This window comes from Pleurodeles waltl, chromosome 5, assembly GCF_031143425.1.
Source record: "Pleurodeles waltl isolate 20211129_DDA chromosome 5, aPleWal1.hap1.20221129, whole genome shotgun sequence".
NCBI lineage: Eukaryota > Metazoa > Chordata > Amphibia > Caudata > Salamandridae > Pleurodeles > Pleurodeles waltl.
In genome coordinates this window covers 682396629-682419370 of record NC_090444.1, presented here as the reverse complement: position 1 = coordinate 682419370, position 22742 = coordinate 682396629, and the positions used below count along the sequence as shown (strand labels likewise).

Below are 22742 nucleotides of genomic sequence, written 5' to 3'. Positions count from 1 at the left end.
CAAAAATAAAATGTGTAATCAATGCAAGTTGTACATATTACAAAAATGACCAAATTCGGTGATAGTGCAAGCACAATGACACGATAATCCACATGTACGGTTATAAATGGATTCCTCTACTAAATATTTGTTACAGAGCAGGTTCCGACTTCTTGTAATGATTAAGTATATTGCTAGTGACTATATGGTACATTGCTACCTGTTCTCCTTGACTTTCTCTCCTCACTTAACCAAGCTCATTGTATTGCTCCCAAGTCCTGCAAATGCCTTTAAAATATGTTCTGATAGCCCTTCCTATACATTCAACTGTGCATTCTCATCAGTCCCCTAATGCATGACATAACGGAGTGCTTAAGCTGCAAGAACTTACCTGTCTGGATATTTTGTAACCTGTATTTAGTTTTCAATGTATACATGGAACTTAACTTGTACCAGCTGAAGCTTTATTCTTTCAAGGAAACCATATTACAGTGACCTATACTAAACAAACGAGCTCAAACCAGACATCGCCATACTATGCACCATGTAGCTCTGCTTAGCCATTTATCTAATATACACATTTAATCAGTAATTTAGGCTACAATCGGTGCACAATACGAACCCCAAAACATTTATCTTAACTGTACTGAAATACATCAGTTAAGGTGCTTTAGAAACAATAGTGCTATACATAATGCTTAAGTAATTGTGATTGATCATGACTATTACACAACAATATGCCGTCAAGCATAATTTAGGAATTATTAAGGGTTATTGTAAAGTGTTATCGTTTGTTTTTTAAAAGAATCTCAACTGATGTTTTTCTTTTAATGTGGAACCTGCCTTCCACAAAATTGCCACTTGGTAGCACTGTTGGCAACATGTGTTCCTGTTCGTTGACCAAGTTGCACCTATTTTATCAGCCTCAGAAGGTTGAAATCCTCAGCTGACCCTGCTGGGACCCAATCAAGTGTCTTACAGGTGTTACATATAGATTCCTGCACAAAGCCCCACTGTTTTGAAAGTAACAATCTGCATACACATGAATGTTATAAGATTAATGGAAAGATGCACTGAATGGTCTTTCTTTAACCTAATGATAGGGTGCAACACTTTGTTTGTTGACTTGTCCAGTCATTTATTTTTCATGCAGTTCTGCTAGTTAGGAATGACCTCAAAACGGAAAGAAAATAAACCGTTTTCATTTACTTTTCTAGGACTCCGAATCATTTGAAGAACTTTTATCTCATGTCACCTTTTTTGTTTTCGATCCCTAAATACGTTCGATTTCGAGCCTGCAACCTTTTTATAAGTAAAGTTTTGTGGATAAAGTTGTAATTTTAACTTGATGCTTTTAGAATGTTAGGATGATTGTTCTTTTAGATGAGGAGTTCCAGAGAAGCAAGTTATCTGATGTGGGCGCTCCATGTTTCCCCGCTATCCCAATCAAGTGTTGGCCTACTCAGAAATAGTCAACTAGTTCATTATAAAATATACCCGTGCTGTTCGTTTGTGCAAGATAGCAGGTACCATCACTTTAGACTTCACTCCTGTCGTGAGGCTTGAAACTGGCCCAGGTCAATGGTGTTAATGATGAAAATGAAACAGTTAGGCAGAGCCTGAAGAGCTACAGGCCCCTGTGAAACACGAGGGGCAAAATAACCAACAAAAGCTGGGTTTCCAGTTCTGAATGGCATTGGATAGGTAGGACTCTTCCATGGCAGGGCGTGGCCCACCCCCTAGAATCGGGCCTGTCACAGACTTGATTCAGGAGACTCCTGATTTTTGAAGCTGAAAATTGCTTTATTCTAGCTATCTTCCGTCTAAAAAGTTGATTCTGTTTTAATGTTGTAAAATTGAAATTTTTTCCTTTTAAAATATTGCCTGGTATTGGTGACCCATGGGGAACAAACTACCTTTCTTTTACGTTCTTGGGACGTGTGGTAGAGGTAAAACTCAGGAGTCACTTCTGAGCATCCTGGTGGGTACCTTGTTGATGTTACAAATTATTGCTTCTGGGGTGTGTTTGCTTCTCGATTATAGGCTTAGGATAAGGAAATGCTGCCGCTGTTCAGACAAAAATGCAGTGATATGTTTAGATCACACTGGGAAAGGGGCAGAGTCGGACGAGTTGCTGTAAGCCTCTTTATGCCTCATTATTGCATCGTCCACGGTAGATCCCTGGGAACCGAAAGGGACTTCCCATTTATTTATATATCGTTCAGTATCACATTTGAAAAAAAAGAACAGAGACGTTTAATTAACAGATCATATACGTGTTTCTTTCTGCACCATCAAAATTACTTAACAAAAACTAATTAATAAGAATATGAATGACGCTAAACTCACAGAAACAAATACGACATTTGAAATAGACAAAACATTTGATATACATGCGTAGAATTAATTACAAAAAGTAACTGCCATGATGTGTGTTTTTACATTACAATCAAACGACAACTAACAAAATGTAGGTAAAATACTAGGCGTGTTTTTCTGGTTATTGGCAAAATAACAATTCAAGCTTTTTTTTTGTTGAGAAAAATGACAGTACAGAAAAGCTACTTAATCATTCGTGGTTAGATATGTACAGTTAAACATAAATTGTGAGTGGAAAGTAGGCTCGGATATGATGAGAAACGTCACAATATATTGCCTTGGTCTGTTGCAGTCACTTTCCCGAACTTGAATTTGCACCACTTTCCCATAGCATGAATTATGGAAGTGTTTCGACCCGTGGTTATTGCATGTTCTTCTCAGGACAGGCAACCAGTGAGTCTAGATGAATAAAGAGGGAATAGATTTCTGCGTTAAGAATTGGAAAAAATGTTGGTGCTCCACTCAAGTGAAAGTGGGGCAAAATGAGATGACATCCCTTTCTTGAAATGAGTGTTACTCAAGGGGCATCGTAGGCCTAATTTAGGAAGTACAGAGAACTAGACTGGTATGTGAGCTTGAAATAAATGCGAACAAAAAATAGTGGTGGCGGCCTACCTTAAAACCAAAAAGTTGGAACATACGTGACCATGAGAAAATGCTTAGTTAGAGCGAATTGATTATGGGGACGATAGAGATTCTTTTGTGTTTGGCATTCCATGTGCATTTTCCATGGTTGATTGGACTGTTTGTATCTCCCTTTGCCTCTCTGTTATCCCTTTCCTAAAAAAAGGTTGCTAATATTGATGTGATGGGTAATTTTTAGGTAGAGTGCGCAGGCACTTTTCGATCGATTGTAAGTATTCTGTGGGCTTTTAACCACACCCATCTCATGCCCATCGCTTTCACTCATTTGTGGGCTCGCCTTTCAAAAATCCCTTTATGTAATTGGTAAATGCTTTACTTTTGTCCCGCCTCAGACAGTTTTGCAGACTGACCCTGTTACATGAATTATTGCACTTTTGCCGATATGTTTTACTTGGGCGAAACACTTTTTTCTTTTCTTCCCCCCTTCGTGCTCTTGATGGCCATGGCGCTTTGAAGTCTGATACAGGGCAAACTCGATCATCTGTATTGGATCGCTTTGCATGGCTATCAGTTACATCACATTGTTTCTTTTGTGTCTCCTTCATACTCCGTGGCTGCCATGCCGCTTTGAATTTTTTTTTTAGAGCACAAACTTGTTTTGTTTTGTTTGCTATCTGTGTGTGTCTGAGTTTATAACAGAAACCCTTGTGTTTTTAATGACATATCTCTCAAATTCATATGTTAGATCGTCAAACTTGTGTATTTTTGGAGACTGAGTAAGCGCCTTGACAAAATACATCTTAAACAAAATTGGTGAATGTTATTAAGTGTGGCTTTTTATTTACATGGGCAGCATAAGAGTGGTGTATGCAAATATTTGAATAAATCTGAAGCACTGGTAGCTAGTCTGAGTACATTCCATTCAATATTTTGGCTCGTACCTACCTACCGAGCTCCTCCCTGCAAACCTAGGCACCGCTGAGGATCTATGCATAACCATTCACTTCTAGACACCACCTGCACGCGGAATCCTTATTCCAATAGTTTTGGAATTAGCACAACCTCAATTAGGCACTAGCCTGCAAGGCACCTGAATCGTATGTGCATAGTGCCATAGGATTTACCTAGGTAAAGCTTTATAAATCATGAAAAGAGGCACATAATAATTAAATGTGTAATTTAGCCAATTTTAAGATATTTCTGACACCTGGCAGGGTTAATTCAAAATTATTAATTTTAGCTGGACCTTCTAGAGATGTAAAGGAATGTTTTGTATTTGAAAGCCTGCTCACCCCTAGGGCCATATGTACGAAAGCTTTTTCCCATAGGCACAGAATGGGTAATATCCTTTGGTACATCTGGCCCTAGTTTGTAAAAATACAAAATAAGAAATAGGGTTCAGTCTTTCGATATTTAATACCTAAAATTCGTGGAATAATACAAATCAATAAAATCCCCCTTCTCAAGAATGTTAAAACAATTTACGGTAGACATGCAAAGGATTCTACAAGACAAAAGCCACATATGAAAGATCTTATTTTCTGCCAACATTAGACACACAAATCATAGTGACATTTTCATTGACTTGGAGGAATGTTTTCAGCCTCATTCTTTGCGCCCTCTTCTGGCTGCTATACACATTTATTAGTGACTGTGCGGCACTACGCTTTATTTTTAAGTATAGCGGATGCACCTTTCCCTTGTTTTGCAGGCTGCGGTTCGCCTTCCTCCATTTCACTAAAAAGGCTACGCCTGCTTCAGGAGCGCTGCACTTTACGTTTTTGTTTATGGTTTCATTACAGCTGGTTTTCCTGCAAAATGGCGGCTGCTACCTTGGAGGCTCTTGTGGTGCCACCTCGAAGGTAAATGGAACTGCTTTAGTTATATGCAGGGCCACTGGAATTATTTGGCAGGAAAATACCAAATTATGGGACAGGGTTGACCTATTTATGTGGCAAGAAAAGTCCCGTTATCAATTTACAGCGCCAATAGCTCTAAGTCAAGTAAATGCGAGACCTATTTCATTACAAATGTTTGTTATTAGATGTACCTTCACCTGCCTCTTGATCACTGGAGGAACTCAGATTGACCCACACCGTTTCTCATTTCCAGCATTAGCATGTTCTACCAGTAGACGGCTTGCAGCAACTTGGAAGCAGCCTGGCATGGCGAGTGACTGTACTGGTCAGTGCCTAATTTGAATCGCAGGGTGTCAGCCTCTCTGTGACAAGTTTAGGACTGCCGTTTAAAAGTTTCGAGGAGCAGTAAATGTTGGGTGAATGCTATCATTATATATTTCTCACCATAGGGCAAGCAGCGTCCCTTCAGCATTTCTGTGTTTTTTCCTGTCTCTGAAGTAGTATTTACCTTGTGTTATGACTTGGACAAGAGACATGGAGACCAATTTTACTGTAGAAGAGTTTCCTCCCATGGACAGTAGTACTAGTAGTTAATTCCCCTTTCCATTCCAGATGATAAAGAGGATTCTGATTTATTAAATTGTGTGTCTATAGTTAAATGAACAATTTTGCTTTAAAACAAAAATGCTGCACCTTGTAAAACCATATTTTCCTGTACTTGACTAAAATAGTCTAGACCTCGACTCCATTTTAGTTTATATTGCAGCCATGATGTTTTTTTTATTTCTCCTATAACAAACCACAAGTTAAGGGCCCCGTGCTGACCTGCAAGGATATGAGTGGCTGTACATTAAGGACATTTGACACTGGTTTGGGTAATATCGGCGGAGGATATATGTCTTTATGTCAGGCTTGGTGCTAGGGGTTTAACGAGGGACAGGAGTTTCGGGGTCACACAGAGCTGGCATGGTTAAGTTTAAGTAGGCAGTAGTAGGGACACCCACATGGTCAGATCAGTGAGCGAAGGGAGGTAAATCAGCCTTTCCATGTTGGACCTTGGCCAGGGGCCTGGTGATGGCTTCTGAACAGCCAAGAGGTTCAGTGATAAGTACCTGTGTATTTAGGGGAGGAGGAAAGTCATACTTTACAAGTTAAACTTGGGGCAGGAGACGCACAGTGGGTAATGCAGGGGAATTATTCCTGATTCAGCTGATAATTTTATTTACACTATTGTATTGATCATACTATGTCAGATTAGTTGATGTTATTGCTAAATCTAAAGTAGTCTGTGTGGATAGTCCTGTACATCACTAGGACGTCTTCTGGCTACTCACAGGCTTGTGCTGACGTAATCAGTATTTCATAAGCCAAGAGTGAGAATTTGAGGTTGACATGCTTCACTTGACTATGCCTTCTCCGAGATGCTAACTGTTTGCTGTCGCTTGCCCCTGCTCTTATCGCTGGCCTAAACCAGGCTTGGTTTACAACCGCCAAAGGCGATGATGGCATGTCCCATTACTGTGCTGGTCCCTGGCAGGGCTAGTTATTCATCATGATATTTATTTCTTTGATATAAAAAAACGTATATTCTCAACAAAAAAAATGGGCAAATGCCATGTATGTGCTTGACTGTTTCGTAACACAAAAATAATTTGCTAGTTTCCCCACAGATCTGAATTTGAATAACCACCTACCATATTCCTGTGACAACACTAATTCTGTGTTAGTCAATCAAAGGAGCATGCTTGGTAAAATTAGAGATGAACAAAATTGCTGCATTATGCTGTTGATTCATTCCATCTATGGCATCGTAATGCACAAAATGTTTCCAGAACTTTTACACGCTGATAGTGTGCATCTTAATTTGTACCTGTTAATAATATATAATAATGAGGTGTGAAGTGTAATTATCCACTGTCAGTGTTTGCTTTTCATCCAAAAGGGAAGCAAGGACAAACATTAAATGTAGTTGTGTGTAGTGTTTGAGCATAGGGAAGATTTCAGAAGGTTCTCTACAGGAGTAGAATACAGTGCACCATTCTAGTTGAGCATGTTAAAACATTCCACCTGTGTTATCAGAAAAATGTAAGCGGCTCCAGCCCCCTCAATGTAACAGTTCGGCTGTCACTAGTGGAAGAAGTGGAGGCGCAGCTTACCAGGGATTCTCTAGTTCTCAAAACACTTCAAGCTCAATATGTTACAGCATATCTTGCTACTTAACAAGTGTTTAATACTCACAAAGTACATTCCCACACAACTGCCCCTTATATAGTGACACATGTAAATCTAATTGCACACAATCATATTCGGCTCCATGTAGATAAATGCTAGGGTCTTCAGTTTAGTATGACCCCTTCTTCTCAGGAATCTTCCTCATACTTGCGAAACTCTACAATTGTGGATTTCCAAATTTAATGGTTTTAGATTGTCTTCTAAGAGATGTCCAGTCCAAACTAAGACAGCTTCACTTTTCTTGCCTGTAATGACCCTGCTTGAGTACAGCCTGGTTCTCCATCATACTCTTAAACACATTCCTACCCACCAAAAATAAGAAATTTACCAAACAGGTTTGTAACAACTTAGTAGCAGTCTCTCTTTCTCCTTTTGTGGGGTGAACAGTTTCACCCTGTAACAATGTTCAGAGCAAGGCTGTATACCTAAGTTGTTTCACCCCAGGGAATCCCCTTGCCAGCAACGCGATTCAGCATTTCTTCTAATGCTGTTGCCTCTTTTCTCACGGATGCAAACAATTTGATAAAAAACTCAATCATCACATTAGACATCAATTGAACACTATTATCTGTAGCTAAAAGTTTTCATACCCTCTCTTCCATAAACCCAGCTGTCAAAAAGTCAGTCACCTCCTAGAGTGTCATGCAACTTCTGTCAGGTTGTTAATGACAATCCACTACTACAGCTAAATTCTTGTCCCTTTTCACATGCACTGATGGGTCTCAGATAACCAATTGCTTTTTTATTTTCCCTTTCCTCTCTGTTGTACATTTGCCATTGGCAGTGGAGGTTGCATTAACAATTTCATTTTATAATTTGCAGCACAAGCAAAATATTAGTTTATGTTCTGTAGCTGAGCAGTAATTGTCTGCCGTCTGAAATGCTAACTCAGGTTCAACCTTAATTCACAGAATTACTTGTCCTTTAAAAGAAAATGTAATCCTATCTACACAATTTTGGTTACACTGGCTATCCATCTAAAGAAAGACCACCGTTAAAATCTGCCCCTTCATATGTAAATGGAGAATTATTTACATTTTATAAGGATATTAGTCAGTAAGAGGAGAAGGGTGATTAACCCCTTGGGCGCCAAGGACGTAATGGTTATGTCCGTGCCCGGCGGCGCTGAGGCGCCACGGACGTAACCATTACATCCTAGTACTGTCTCTTGGGGGGAGCGTTCCCCCCTGAGGGCTGCCCCACTCCCCCCACCCCCTCACCCCCCCAATGGCAGGTCTGGAAGGGGAATCGCTTCCCATTCCACCTTCGACTTCCCCCAGGGCCTTTTGATGACATCAGCAGGCGATCCGTGCTTACCTCATCAGAGGTCTCCCCCCCATCGCGCTGGATGCATGCTTTCAGCACGATGCAGAAGAGAAATGCTCAGCATTTCTCTTCCGCTTGGGAGGAGGGGGCAGGCAGAGGCATGAAAGGAAAGGTCTTTCCTTTACTTTTATGTCTCTGCAAGCATTTCTGATGCCCAATCGCGAAGCGATCGGGCAGCAGAAATGCCCACTAGACACCAGGGATTTTTAAAAAGTTTTTTTTTTATACTTACACATAAGGGGAGCGACCCCTTGGATAAGGGCCGCTCCCAAGGGTGCAAAATATTTTTAGGCATTCTCTGACCCCCCCCCGGGGGCAGATCGGCCTACTATAATTAGGCCGATCTGCCTGAGGGGGGTGGGGGGGGGGCAAGAAACCTCTACACACCAGGGATATATATGTATATTTTTTATTTACCCTGTTTTTATGTATGGGGAGTGACCCCTTAGGCAAGAGTCGCTCCCTTTGGGGACAAATTGTATTTAGGCCATTTCCTATTTTTATTAGGCAAATCTGAGAAACCACTAGACACCGGGGATTATTTTTTTTTTTTACACTTGCGCATAAGGGGACCGGCCCCTTGGGCAATGGGTGTTCCCAAGCGGGGCAAAATATTTTTAGGCCTTTTCTGCCCCCTCTGTGGGCAGATCGGCCTATTATAATTAGGCTGATCTGCCCCCGGGGTGGGGGCAGAAACCCCTAGACACCAGGGATATATATCGTTTTTTTGTTTACTTTATGTTTTTATTTATGGACGGTGACCCCTTAGGCAAGGGTCATTCCCCTAGGAGGGCAAATTTATTTTATACAATTTCGGCCCCCCTTGGGGGCAGGTCTGCCTATTTTTATTAGTCCGATCTGCCCCCAAGGGGGGCAGAAACCACTAGGCAACAGGGATTTAATTTCTTTTTTTTGCGCCAATTTCACGCAAGGGGAGCAACCCCTTAGGCAAGGGTCGCTTCCGTTGGGGGCAAATTTATTTTAGGCCTTTTCTGCTCCCCTTGGGGACAGATCGGGCTATTTATATTCCCAGGGGGGTTGGGGGGGGGGGGGGGCAGAAACCACTTAGGCACCGAGGATTGGTGTGTGTGTATGTGTGTGTTTTGTTTGGGGGACAACCCCTTGGGCAAGGGTCGCTCCTCATGGGGGCACCTTGCTGTTGGTCATATCTGCCCCCCCTTGGTGGCAGATCGGCCTATTTTTGGAAGACCCATCTCCCACCAAGGGGGTCAGAAAGCCCACCAGGAAAGATTTGTTTTTCAAAATAAGAGGGTGGGGGTATGGCCATACCCCCACCCTAAATAAATGGGGCCAAATTTGTTCTGCCCACCAGTGGGCAGATGGGGCAATTACCCCCGATCCACACACCAGGGGGACAGAAAGTCTACTAGATGCCAGGGAGAATAATAAAAATTAAATATTGGGGTGGTGGCTACCAACCAGTATGGGAATGGTTATACCCTCACCCCAACTGACGGGGATAACAGTCTTTTAGCTCTCCCCAGCACTCTAAAACATCTAATTCCACGGCAAGCAAGTGGACATTTGATTATTTTGGGTTTTGGTTTTACATTTGGCTCATGAGAGCTTCGCTAACTCAAAATCGTTCCACTTGCAATGGTGTGGTCTGCACTTTTTGGACTTCGGGACCCTGCCATGTAGAAAAATCCATAAGACCTAGGCACATCTAAAAACTAAACATCTGAGTGAGTCCAGGGTGTTGTGCTTCACATGCACCCCGCACCATTTTCTTACCCACAATGCCCTGCAAACCTCCAACTTCACTGGAAATCACACATTTTTGTGATAGGACCTTCCGGAATCTGCCAGAATCCACAAAATTCCTACCACCCAGCATTGTCTCATCTATACCGACAAAGGTTTTGCCCCACTTGTCAGCCTAAAAATGTTTTTTTCCAAACTGCCCTTTTGGACCCGCTTTAGTTCCCCCTCAATTTCTAAATATTTGTGGGCCTTCCCTGTCACAGGCACTTGGCCCATCTACACAAGAAAGGTATAATTTTTACCGGGCGACTGAGGGGAATGTTGGGTGGCAGGAAATTTGTCCCATTGCGGTGATCACACACACAAATGTGGGAAAAATTTGATATTTTTTTTTTTAGCTAATTTGAGGTTTGCTGAGAATTCTGGGTAAGAAAACATTGGGGGATCCACGCAAGTCACAACTCCCTGGATTCCCTCAGGTGTCTAGTTTTCAGAAATATTTAGGTTTGGTTTCCCTCTTTGTCAGCTGAGCTAGAGGCCAAAATCGACAGCTAGGCACTTTGCAAAAAACACATCAGATTTCAATGTAAAAATGTGATGTGTCCATGTTGCGTTTCCTGTCGCGAGCATTAGGCCTACCCACACAAGTGAGGTACCATCTTTATCAGGAGACTTGCGCGAACAGAGAATAGCAAAACATGTGTTATTGCCCCTTGTCTTTCTCTATATTTTTTTCTTCCAAATGTAAGACAGTGTGTAAAAAGGACGTCTATTTGAGAAATGCCCTGTAATTCACATGCTGTTATGGGCACCCCGGAGTTCAGAGATGTGCAAATAACTACTGCTTCTCAACACCTTATCTTGTGCCCATTTTGAAATACAAAGGTTTTCTTGATACCTATTTTTCACTCTTCATATTTCAGCAAATGAATTGCTGTATTCCCGATATAGAATGAAAACCCATTGCAACGTGCAGCTCATTTATTGGCACTGGGTACCTAGGGTTCTTGATGAACCTACAAGCCCTATATATCCCAGCAAAAAGAAGAATCCAGCAGACGTAACAATATATTGCTTTCAAAAATTTGACATTGCAGGAAAAAGTTACAGAGTAAAACGTGGAGAAAATTGGCTGTTTTTTTTAACCTCAGTTTCAATATTTTTTAATGTCAGCTGTTATTTTCTGTAGGAAACCCTTGTTGGATCTACACAAATTACCTTGCTGAATTCAGAATTTTCTCTACGTTTCAGAAATGTTTCGCTTTCTGGGATCCAGCTTTGGTTTCACACCCATTTCTGTCACTAACTGGAAGAAGGCTGAAAGCACAAAAAATAGTCAAAATGGGGTATGTCCCAGGAAAATGCCAAAATTGTTTTGAAAAATAGGGTTTTTGAATTCAAGTCTGCCTATTCCCTGAAAGCTGGGTAGATGGTGATTTTAGCACCACAAACCGTTTGTTGATGCCATTTTCAGGGAAAAAAAACACAAGCTGCCTCCTGCAACCCTTTTGCCGCTTTCCGCCGTCCCGTAAGTGTTTTTAGTTTTTTTTGCTTTTTTCAGCGCCTCGCCGCCGGCGCTTCTGCCCCCTTTGTGCCCCCCTGATTGCTGTTTCCCCGATCGTATATTGTGCCATTTTGGTTTTCTGATTGTGCGTTTTTCTTATTGTAACTGCTTGTATTTTGCTCGTTTTTCAGTGTTTTGCCCCTTGTGCGCTCCCCGTTCCCTGCCGCTGCCTCCCTGCGGCCCCGCCCCCCTCGCGCCCCCATTTGCCGCTCCCTCCCGCCTCCCAGCTGCTCCTCCCTCCCCCCTCCCTTCTTAATGGCTGGCGCTGCGTGTCGCGAGTGAGCGACCTCTGACCTGTTTCAGGTCCTGAGCTCGCCCCCACGACCGCAGCACCAACCTGCTGCCTCCTGCCTCTGTCCCCTGACCACGCTGCTGTTTGCGTGTTCGAGGCCCTCCTCCACCCGCAGGCATCCTCCTGCGCCTCATCCCTGGGGTCTAGTGGGCTCTGACTAGCTTCACTTGACCCGTGTGCCGCTTTCCGCCGTCCCGTAAGTGTTTTTCGTTTTTTTCGCTTATTTCAGCGCCTCGCCGCCGGCGCTTCTGCCCCCTTTGTGCCCCCCTGATTGCTGTCTCCCCGATCGTATATTGTGCCATTTTGGTTTTCTGATTGTGCGTTTTTCTTATTGTAACTGCTTGTATTTTGCTTGTTTTTCAGTGTTTTGCCCCTTGTGCGCTCCCCGTTCCCTGCCGCTGCCTCCCTGCGGCCCCGCCCCCCTCGCGCCCCCATTTGCCGCTCCCTCCCGCCTCCCAGCTGCTCCTCCCTCCCCCCTCCCTTCCCCCTCCCTTCTTAATGGCTGGCGCTGCGCGTCCGCGCCAGAGGCAAGCCCGTCTGCGCCCGTCCGCGCCTGGACCGCGCCCAGCGCCACACCCCCTGGCCCTCGCGCCCCCCGCATCCGCTACTCGATCAACGAACTCCGCGCCTTCAACCCCGGCCCCTCCACTGAATGCTACCGGGCATCCCCGAAGCACACTAAAGGACCTTTTTCCTGCCGTACCTGCAACTTCTCCTGCATCAGAACGACCAATCCAACTACGAAAACATCCAACCCCAACCACCTGAACTGCATCCTCATCAACACCCGCTCCGCACGAAAACACGCCATCGAGCTCTGGGATTTGCTCGACACCACTGCTCCTGACGTAGCTTTCCTGACCGAAACCTGGTGGAACGACTCCTCGTCTCCGGACATCGCCATCGCCATACCGGACGGCTACAAAATCACCAGAAGAGATCGAACCAACGGAATCGGCGGCGGAATAGCCATCGCTCACAAAGCTACCCTCAAAATCCACACCCACTCGGACGACACCCTCAGGACAGCCCAACACCTCCACTTCCAGATCCACACGGACCCCAACACGACCCTCAGAGGAACCCTCATTTACCGCCCTCCAGGACCAAGAGCCCCCTTCAACGACACCATCGCCGACCTTGCAAGCACCCACGCCCTCGCTTCCCCGGATTACATCCTCCTGGGAGATCTGAACTACCATCTGGAAAATGCCAACGACGTCAACACCGCGTCACTGACCTCCAACCTCCTGAACCTCGGTCTCCGCCAGCTAGTCAACACACCTACCCACATCGCCGGTCACACCCTTGACCCCCTCTTCACCTCTAGCAACCACATTTCCTTCAGCCACACCTCCGAACTCCACTGGACTGACCATCACTGTGTCCATTTCACCTATAAGAAAACCACAGAGCAACACCGCATCCAGCTACCTCCCCACCGCCGCTGGGGCAAAGTCACCCAAGAACAACTGACCAGCACCCTCATCAACAACCTTCCACCCGACGCAATCGACCCGAGCACAGCCGCCATCAACCTCCATCAATGGATCCTCGACTGCGCCAACACCCTTGCCCCTCTCAAGAAACCCACCACCACCCAAGGAAAGAAAAAACCAGCCTGGTTCACAGACGATCTCACCACCTCCAAAAGCAACTGCCAGAAACTCAAAAAGAAATGGATCCAAGAACGCACACCCGACAACCTCGCCGCCCTCAAAAACGCCAACCGCGAACACCACCAACGGATCCGCACCGCCAAGCGCGCCCACTTCACCGAACGCATCAACAACAACGCCCACGACTGCAAAGAACTCTTCGGCATCGTGAAGGAACTCTCCAATCCGAAAGCCAACTCCAACGACATCCCGCCCTCCCAGAAACTCTGCGACGACCTCTCCACCTTCTTCCACCAGAAAATCACCACCATCCACGACAGCTTCATCACCGGTCCACCGCCAGATCCCACCCCCGACGTCTCCTCCCGCGACTGCCGCCTCACCGCCTGGACCCACGTGGACGAGGCAGAAACCATAGCAACCATGAACACCATCCACTCAGGCTCCCCCACGGACCCCTGCCCCCATCATGTTTTCAACTCAGCCAACGCCACCATCGCCCCCGAACTCCGCAAGATCATCAACCTCTCCTTCACTTCTGCCACCTTCCCGGACAGCTGGAAACACGCAGAAATCCAACCCCTCCTCAAAAAACCCAAGGCTGACCCCAACGACCTCAAAAACTTCCGTCTGAGATCTCTCCTCCCTTTTCCAGCGAAAGTCATCGAGAAGATCGTCAACACCCACTTCCTCGAAGACAATTCCATCCTGGACCCCTCACAATCCGGATTCAGACGAAACCACAGCACTGAGACCGCCCTCCTCGCAGCCACAGATGACATCAGACATCAAATGGACAACGGCGAAACCTCAGCCCTCATCCTCCTCGACCTATCAGCCGCTTTTGACACCGTCTGCCACCGCACCCTACTGACCCGCCTCCAGGAAGCCGGCATCCAAGATAAAGCCCTCCACTGGATCTCATCCTTCCTCTCCGACAGAACGCAGAGAGTCCGTCTCTCCCCTTTCCGCTCCAAAGCCACCAACCTCATCTGCGGCGTCCCCCAAGGATCCTCCCTCAGCCCCACGTTGTTCAACGTCTACATGGCCCCCCTCGCTCAACTGGCCCGCCAACATCATCTCAGCATCATCTCCTACGCCGACGATACCCAGCTCGTCCTCTCCCTGACCAAAGACCCGCTCACCGCCAAAACAAACCTCCACGAGGGACTAAAATCCATCGCCGATTGGATGAACAACAGTTGCCTGAAACTCAACTCCGACAAGACGGAAGTCCTCATCCTCGGACGCACTCCCTCGGCCTGGAACGACTCATGGTGGCCCTCCGTCCTCGGACCCCCACCCACCCCTGCCAGCCACGCAAGAAACCTCGGCTTCATCCTGGACTCCGCCCTCACCATGTCCAAACAGGTCAGCGCCGTCTCCTCCTCCTGTTTCAACACCCTCCGAATGCTCCGCAGAATCTTCAAGTGGATTCCAACAGAAACCAGAAAGACGGTGACCCAGGCCCTCGTCAGCAGCAGACTTGACTACGGCAACGCACTCTACACAGGCATCCCAACCAAAGACATCAAACGCCTCCAACGAATCCAAAATGCCTCCGCCCGACTGATCCTCAACATACCCCGCCGAAGTCACATCTCCCCTCACCTAAAGGAACTCCACTGGCTCCCGGTAGACAAGAGGATCACCTTCAAACTCCTGACCCACGCTCACAAGGCACTTCACAACACCGGACCCTCCTACCTCAACACCAGACTCAACTTCTACACTCCAACACGTCAACTCCGATCCGCCAACCTCGCCCTCGCCATCGTACCCCGAATCCAGCGCAAGACATCCGGCGGCAGATCCTTCTCCTTCCTCGCCGCCAAGACCTGGAACTCTCTCCCCACATCCCTTCGCCAGACCCAGGACCTCCTCGCATTCAGAAGGCTCCTCAAGACCTGGCTCTTCGACCGCTAAACCAGCAGCGCTCCCCCCCCCCCCCCTCAGCGCCTCGAAACCCTGACGGGTACATAGCGCGCTTTATAAATACTATGATTGATTGATTGATTGAACCCTTTTCCCATTTTTTTAAAAAAAATTAATTTTCGCTGTATTTTGGCTACTTTCTTGGTCTCCTTCAGGGGAACTCACAAAGTCTGGGTACCTGTAGAATCCCTAGGATGTTGGAAAATAAGGACTCAAATTTGGCGTGGGTAGCTTATGTGGACAAACAGTTATGAGGGCCTAAGCGTGAAGTGCCTCAAATAGACACAAAAAGGCCTGGCACCTGAGGGGAAAAAAGGCCTTGCAGCGAAGGGGTTGAGGTAAGAAGAATGTAATTTTCCAGAGAGCTACCCAGCAGCTCTTGTGTTATGCACAGTACCTATAAAACCACGAAATGGCAACAAGAGAAATCATAACATTAGATTGAAAACTATATTTTGTCCTGAATGATACAGCTGTATCCGTTATGCTGTTTTAGATAATATTTGTATTTACCTGGATCCACTTCCTGAAAAATACACCTGGTGCATCAAGAGAAAGAAAATAGGCAGAAATATCTTAGTATTAATGTAGGAGGATGGACTTATTATTTTTTTCTGAGTTTCCTACCCTTACATAATTTTATTGTATTCTCTTGTGATACCAGGGGATTTAAAACAGGTTTTTGATAACCAATTGTGGAGATATTGTGTGTATTGTAATGCAGCAACACCGGCGAAAGAGTTTGATGATGTGGGGTTCTGCTAAGAAGATGTTAAGAATTTAGGAAACAATCCACAAAGCGTAATTGTCACTGTTAGCATTGATGCAAAAGTATAACCAAAGGAATGTGCAAACTCGATAATGAAGCACGAACATAATTCTAGATAAGAATTTGCCCCTTTCTCTGACATCTGTGTATATGAGCCCACAAGAGTCTGGTGCAGTTATTTAGGTAAACAGTCACCAGCTTGTTTAAGCACTAGTGGCCCCATTGTCTGTTTGTGAGTGCTCCTTTGAGGACAAATAGACATTTGAAAATAACCCCTTCCGTGCTCAGCTGACCCTCTGGAGACGATCCATCAACTACGTTTTTATAAAACCATAGAACAAGTGTGCATTAATATGTGCAAGTAATTCATGTTATGTTTACTGCAAGGCTCTAGGCATCCCGTTTTTAGGTCTCGGCTAGGCAGCGCATGCTCTGCTTTGAAGAGAGATGTGGTATTCAGTCTGTGGGCTTTAGGTTTATTCACTTGCTCTGAGCTCTGCACATTTCTTACTTTGTTTTTATCTCTGTATTACCGATTTCCTGTATTTCTTTCTCCTCCATTACTACCTAAACACTGGAATGTAGGCCCATTTCCCTCGCTTGCATTAGCGCGTGTGGAACGAGGGAGAACCACGGGGTGCCGCCGTCATGCAGGGCTCTGTGTTTTCTTGGTGGAGTCTCTGAAGCTTCCCTTTAGTCCTCTGAAAGTAATTGTATTTACAGTGCTTACTACACCTGACGCTGCTCACAAAAATTATAAAAGCAAACCTCACCACATAACATGTGAAGCGTGGGACTACAGCGCGCACCACAGCCTGGCACAGGCTGCGCAAAAGTACAGAATTAGATAGTAAAAGTTAGATGAAGCTGTTCTCCCTGCAAGTATTCTTAAACTGCACGCCCACCTTCACTGTCCCACCTACATAAACTGAAAACTCACTCACACTGCGAATGCGAAGGACAGATTCCACTATGCTTATCAGCAGCGTTATTTACAGGCAGGCTCCACTGAGACCACCTCATGCTACCCATAGCAAGTCCTATCCAGATCACAAGCCCGGACACGGTGCGCCTTCTTGGCTTCATAAAGACTGCTATTAAAATATGTATTTTAATCCTACCTCGGAGTCACAGTTTATAAGCTAGAAAGGGACTGAGAAATTGAAACACAAACTATATGGAGCTGATAAAGGGAGCATTTTTGTGCAATGTTAACAGAATAATGTAATTTGAAGCCTTTGAATAGAATCCCCACACCACTTGCCAGCCAGTCACCCAAGCAGCACTGCTCGATTCTCTCTGCCGTGTTCTTACATCACGTTCATTTCACTGTATTATTAACAGTTCCCCTACGTAGCTGTTCTGCATGCTTTCGACAGAAAAAGCGCTTGGAGGCTCAGAGCATCGGTATGAGGTAGACTTTTTAATGCCTGCTCACGTACTTTTTATTATTTCACGCCTATCACCTCCCACTTCTTAAAACGAGAAACAAACAGCCCAAATACTTTGTTGGTGTGTGAATTTAAAAAAGGGCCATGTAAGGGTTTTGTGAGACAGTTAGCTCACACAGAACATCACCGACACAATTTAATGAACTTCCAAAAGCCTGTAAAGCAGTGCATTCCCCCAAGAATGTCTGTTGTTACCATTAATGGCCCTAATAGGGACTCCATAAGAGCATCCTGCCAGACTATAGTGATTAGGCTAGCATTGCTGAGTGCTGGTGCCAAAAGGACTTGTCAAAAGACAGCAGCTGGTAATATTATTGTCCCCTCCCCAATGCCAAGGCAGCATTGTCCAGAATGCACCTCGTGTTTCTTTAATCCACTGCCAGATGTTCCCTGCCCCTTTAACTTTCTCTTCCTGGCTCTGCCTCTCTCCCTTGTTGTCAGTTTTTCTGTCTTCTCTTCCTTCTTCTTTCCATTTGTGTGTTTTCCCTTTTGGTGCTCTAGGGTAATGTCTGATAAGGAAAAATGAGTGCCAGTGGGCTCCAGCAGCAGCAGCTACCGGCTCAAATTAAGCACTGCCTCCACTTCACAATGACCGAACCTCTGGTTTAACCAAGAAGTATGAGGTCTTCAATGTTACTGGGATTATCCATTCTAGCACACTCAATGCTGATTGTAAATTTGACTTCCTAGTGTTTGCACCATTTTTTCTTGTGATTTCCCACTTACAGCACATGTACAAAAATCATGCTATGGTAATATACTATTGCCCCATGTCGTGTGTTATGGTGGGCAGCCCAAAAATGCGAACGATAGAACAGACCAATAGATGAAAAAAAAAACTACTTGAAACCCCATGTAAGTAGAGAGAGAGAGAGAGAGAGTGTGCGTGTGTCTCTCTCCCCCTCTCTCTCTCTCTCTCTCTCTATATATATATATATATATATATATATATAATATATTTAAAACAAGAAGAAGAAATGGAGCACTCCCGGGTACTTTAGATCCAATTCATTGCGCCACAGATGCGTTTCAGCATTCTTTGCCTTTCTCAATGTGATTTGCACAAAAATGAAAGAAAAACAGTCACCTGAGCAGCCTTTAAATAGATTACTCCATGCTTTAAGTGAAAAGACAGATGACGGACTCGCATTTGCTTCTTCAAACCTTGTCATCACAGTACCGCCATCACTCTCTGTGTTGTACTCATTATTTCAAATATAATGCCCGTGCTTTCATATTCTGCAGTAGAGGTCCCCCCTTTAAATGGGTACAGGTCATTACACAGTGCCAAGTTTACAAAAAGCCCAGAGAAATAATGCTTTCCACTTTGCCCAGCAGTTTGAGTTTTTCTTACTTGTCAAGTTGATATATAACAGAATCAAACATCCCTCGTTTGCCACAATTTGCCTCTTTAGGAACATCACATGCCATATATATATATATATATATATATAAATAACCAGGCCCACTGTAATTAAACATCAGGGAATGGCCAACTTATGGGACAGGATTGATTAAATGCTCCCCTGGTGATGTTGCGAGGAGGGAAGGCTTCACCTGACATTGAGTGCGCACGGCAGCGCTGTTGTGCCATTATCATTGACAATGCTTGTATACATTAACATTGGCAATGCCTATAGCTCTCTGATTGCCAAGACCTATTGGTTTTGCCTTTACTTGTTGATTGTTGCTACCTGGATCAGCTCTGTGGACCTTTGGGTGGAACCTTCTGAAGGGTAGTTAATCACATCACTTTATACCAAAGCCACTGGCAGAATACACTGCTTTTCTACCAGAGTCAATGCCCTGACTTGCCATAAGTGCTGATTTAAGTATACAGCATACTTATTAAAAAAAATACCTATTTCACTTCAGTGTTTTATTCTTATAATACAATTTATTTGGTTTGATAAAAGCAAACATACGAAAATATACAAATGTTGCAAATTTAACATAGAGACTAAAATTTGAACAAATATATTACTTTGTCAAATTAATTAAATTGTGGAAATCATTGCAATGCTTAATTTTTGTAAGAATGTATACATTATAACACACAGATATAGGAATAGCGGAAGCAAACAACTAATGCTTAGTGTTTTTAATTTAAAGAAGACAAACAGAACAAGAAGTTTGCAAAAGCAGCTTGTTTTGTTATTGCACGATTAAGCCAATTAGCCTTCACCAGTACCAGTAATGGTTCAGATGAATCTGGGAACACCAGCCATTTTTTGCGTTTTTCAATCGGCTCTTTTTTTCAGCTATACTAATGCAAGGCTCCTTGCAACAGCCATGATTTATTTGTAGAAACAGGTGTACCAGCCTGCAAATGTGGGCTCATTTAAAAGAATTTGAAGGCAAGCAAGTGGCCTAATCTATTGGCCATGGGCAATGAGCAAAGCAGTGTGGTATTGTTAAATGTGAACACCTAAACTGTGTCTGGTCATTGAAGAAGTTTAGGCCATCCCTTCTTAGCAGGCAAATCAAGGTTCAGTCAGGCAGACCCCTTCTAAAGGCATCTGAGTTTGTTTATGAAAATTAAGCTTGAGATTTCAAATGCCTGAAATTAGGCATTTCTTTCCAGTGCCTACAATTCACAATCGGACTTGGGGCCTAATTATGACTGTGGCAGTCTGACTGTCGGACCGCAACTACAGCATCCTCTCGACTGCCGTAATATGAGTTCCACTCCGGGCCGGCTGATGCCAACAGTGCGGCAGCATTGGCTTTGGCTCTCAGGGAGAGCTGAGACTAATGCTGCCGCTCTATTAGTACCATGGCAGACGGTGTGCATTCAGAGTGTGCTGACAGGGGGGCCTGGGCTGTAATTAGGCCCTTAATCCAGAGTAGATGGGTCATTGCTAATTAGTCCAACAGGTTGTTCTGTCTGGATATAACCGTTTTCGCAGAGGAAGAACATAATCTTATGTTCATCTCTTCCCATCCCTGCCCTCCCATCCTGAAAGCAGGTGAGGGAGTGGGTCTGCCCCAGCTGTACACAAGGTTTCTCCTTTACTTTACTGTTTTTCGACTCTGACAAGGGTTTGGCCTCAGCCGTTTATTCCAGACTTCTTTGTACCTATAGTGATGTTTCATCACTTGTCTTAAAACAAATCCAGTGTCTCTTACCAGCCATCAGCTGATTCAGTTCTTAATTTGTAAAAGAAAGTGCCAGTGCCCAAAGCTTTGCTCAGAAGCCCGCGGCCTGTGCTTTTATATGTCAGTTTGCCAAATACCAAGTCTGCATAGTCTTGAATCCACCTTATGCCTCTTTAACACACTCCCTGCCTTGTTATCTCAATTTAGCAGGTTTTTCTCTTCTCCCTTTTGTTTTACCATTACTCTTTTCCTTCTTCTTTCCTCTTTGTGTTTTCCGCCTCCTGTTCTCAGTAAATGTCTGATGACGGACAAAAAGTGCTGGTACCCCAGAATGAGTGCCTTTGTGCCCAACCAGCAACCACCGGCTCAGTTTAAGCACTGAGTCAATTGTAGATTAAAACACAAATCTGGCTGCTTTTCATTTGCTGTCCTGACCATTGTGAAACAGTGTGATGGAACAGGGCTTCTGTCAGGGATGCCCGCTTTTACCCTTTATCTTTGTGCTCTTTATAAAACCATTCTTGCTTTACATTTTGCACTAGAATATCAATTGAGTAGCCCAGAAATCCCGTGTGCTACCAATCTTTCCTGCTTGGTGATGATGTTGTGCTCTTGCTATTGCCTGTACCTAAAATTATTGATAGGTTATTCACTGTAGAACAATGTTTGGGAATGTTTGGTTATAAAATAAGTGAAAGAAGGGTTTTTAAATATTGAGAAAAAGTGAGCAATACTACCAGATAGGCCAAGTCAAGTCTACTTTTTATTTATGTTTATTGTCTGATTAATTAAAATCATTACAATCGTAAAACAGGTGATAAAAACAATCTCATAAACATTACACACATTTATGAACATCCAGGATCAGCATAATAAAATAATTCTCAGAGGAACATTAATGTGCTTAGCATGGATTGCCTGCCCTTTGGCTTCTCAACCACATAGTACAGTTACTTGGGTCCTTCTACCTGCATCTCAAATTGTACAGTGCATTTTACTCAGACGTAATTAATATTCTCAATTATCTGATTCATTAAGACTGTCACTTTTAAAACTCATTGATAAAATAATCTTGCAACGAATGGCCATTTATGATAATTGAGAGTCAGGTTTAAGCAATCGCTCTTGAACCTGTACAAAAAGGGGTGGTAAAGTGCTTGGTGATGATTATCTGATGTTTGACCTCCGAGCCCCTGCCGTGTCAGGGCCAGTTTGAGCAGCACGCAACTTTATAGCTAATTCTGCCACTCAGAGTAAAACAGATCATTCATCGGCTTTATAGGACCTTATCATTTTGCTGCATGCCACCTAAGTAAAATTGATGATGAGACTTCCTGATGTAACCCGGTAGCACTGTTCAGGAGATACCACTTGAGTTGGAAATTGGTGAGAAGTGGAAAGTCCACTCTGCGCTGATGCCAGAAACATAAGGAATTTGCAGTTTAGCTGCAAATCACCAGGGTTAAAACATGCTACAAGGTCGTCCCTGATAGTCTGAATGGTTCTGTCCTTGAAGCTTCTATTCAGGAATTTCTTCCTAATGTTCCGTATCTGTGGGCAAATGCAAATGACATGCATGAGGTCTTCCTCTTGACTATTGCAGTGCCTACACAGGGTTAACCCCGGGCGTTTCCATGCTGGTATGTTCGCCAAGATCGGTTTGCTGCCCAGGCGCAGGACCATCAGTCCACGCTTCGAATGCACAGGGTATGGAATTGAAAGCTATGGAGCTGGAGCCAATGAGTAGCAGTACTTTATTATCATCCACGCATGATAGCATGCACTAAATCAGATTTTGTCTTAAGTAAATGACTTTAGTTTTACAGCCCTGTTAGTTGTCTTGTTAAAGGAATCATATGTGGCGCCAATGTCCCATAGTTCTTTCAACCTCAGTAGATTGATGGAAGTGTACAAATAATTATTATATG

At 44.3% G+C, this 22742-nt stretch overlaps 1 protein-coding gene across 4 annotated transcripts in view; it reads left to right on the top strand.

The window, feature by feature from the left end:
* SERAC1 (serine active site containing 1) overlaps positions 1-22742 on the top strand; it is a 311524-nt gene that overhangs the window by 2932 nt on the left and 285850 nt on the right. The gene's annotated exons all lie outside the window — the stretch shown is intronic.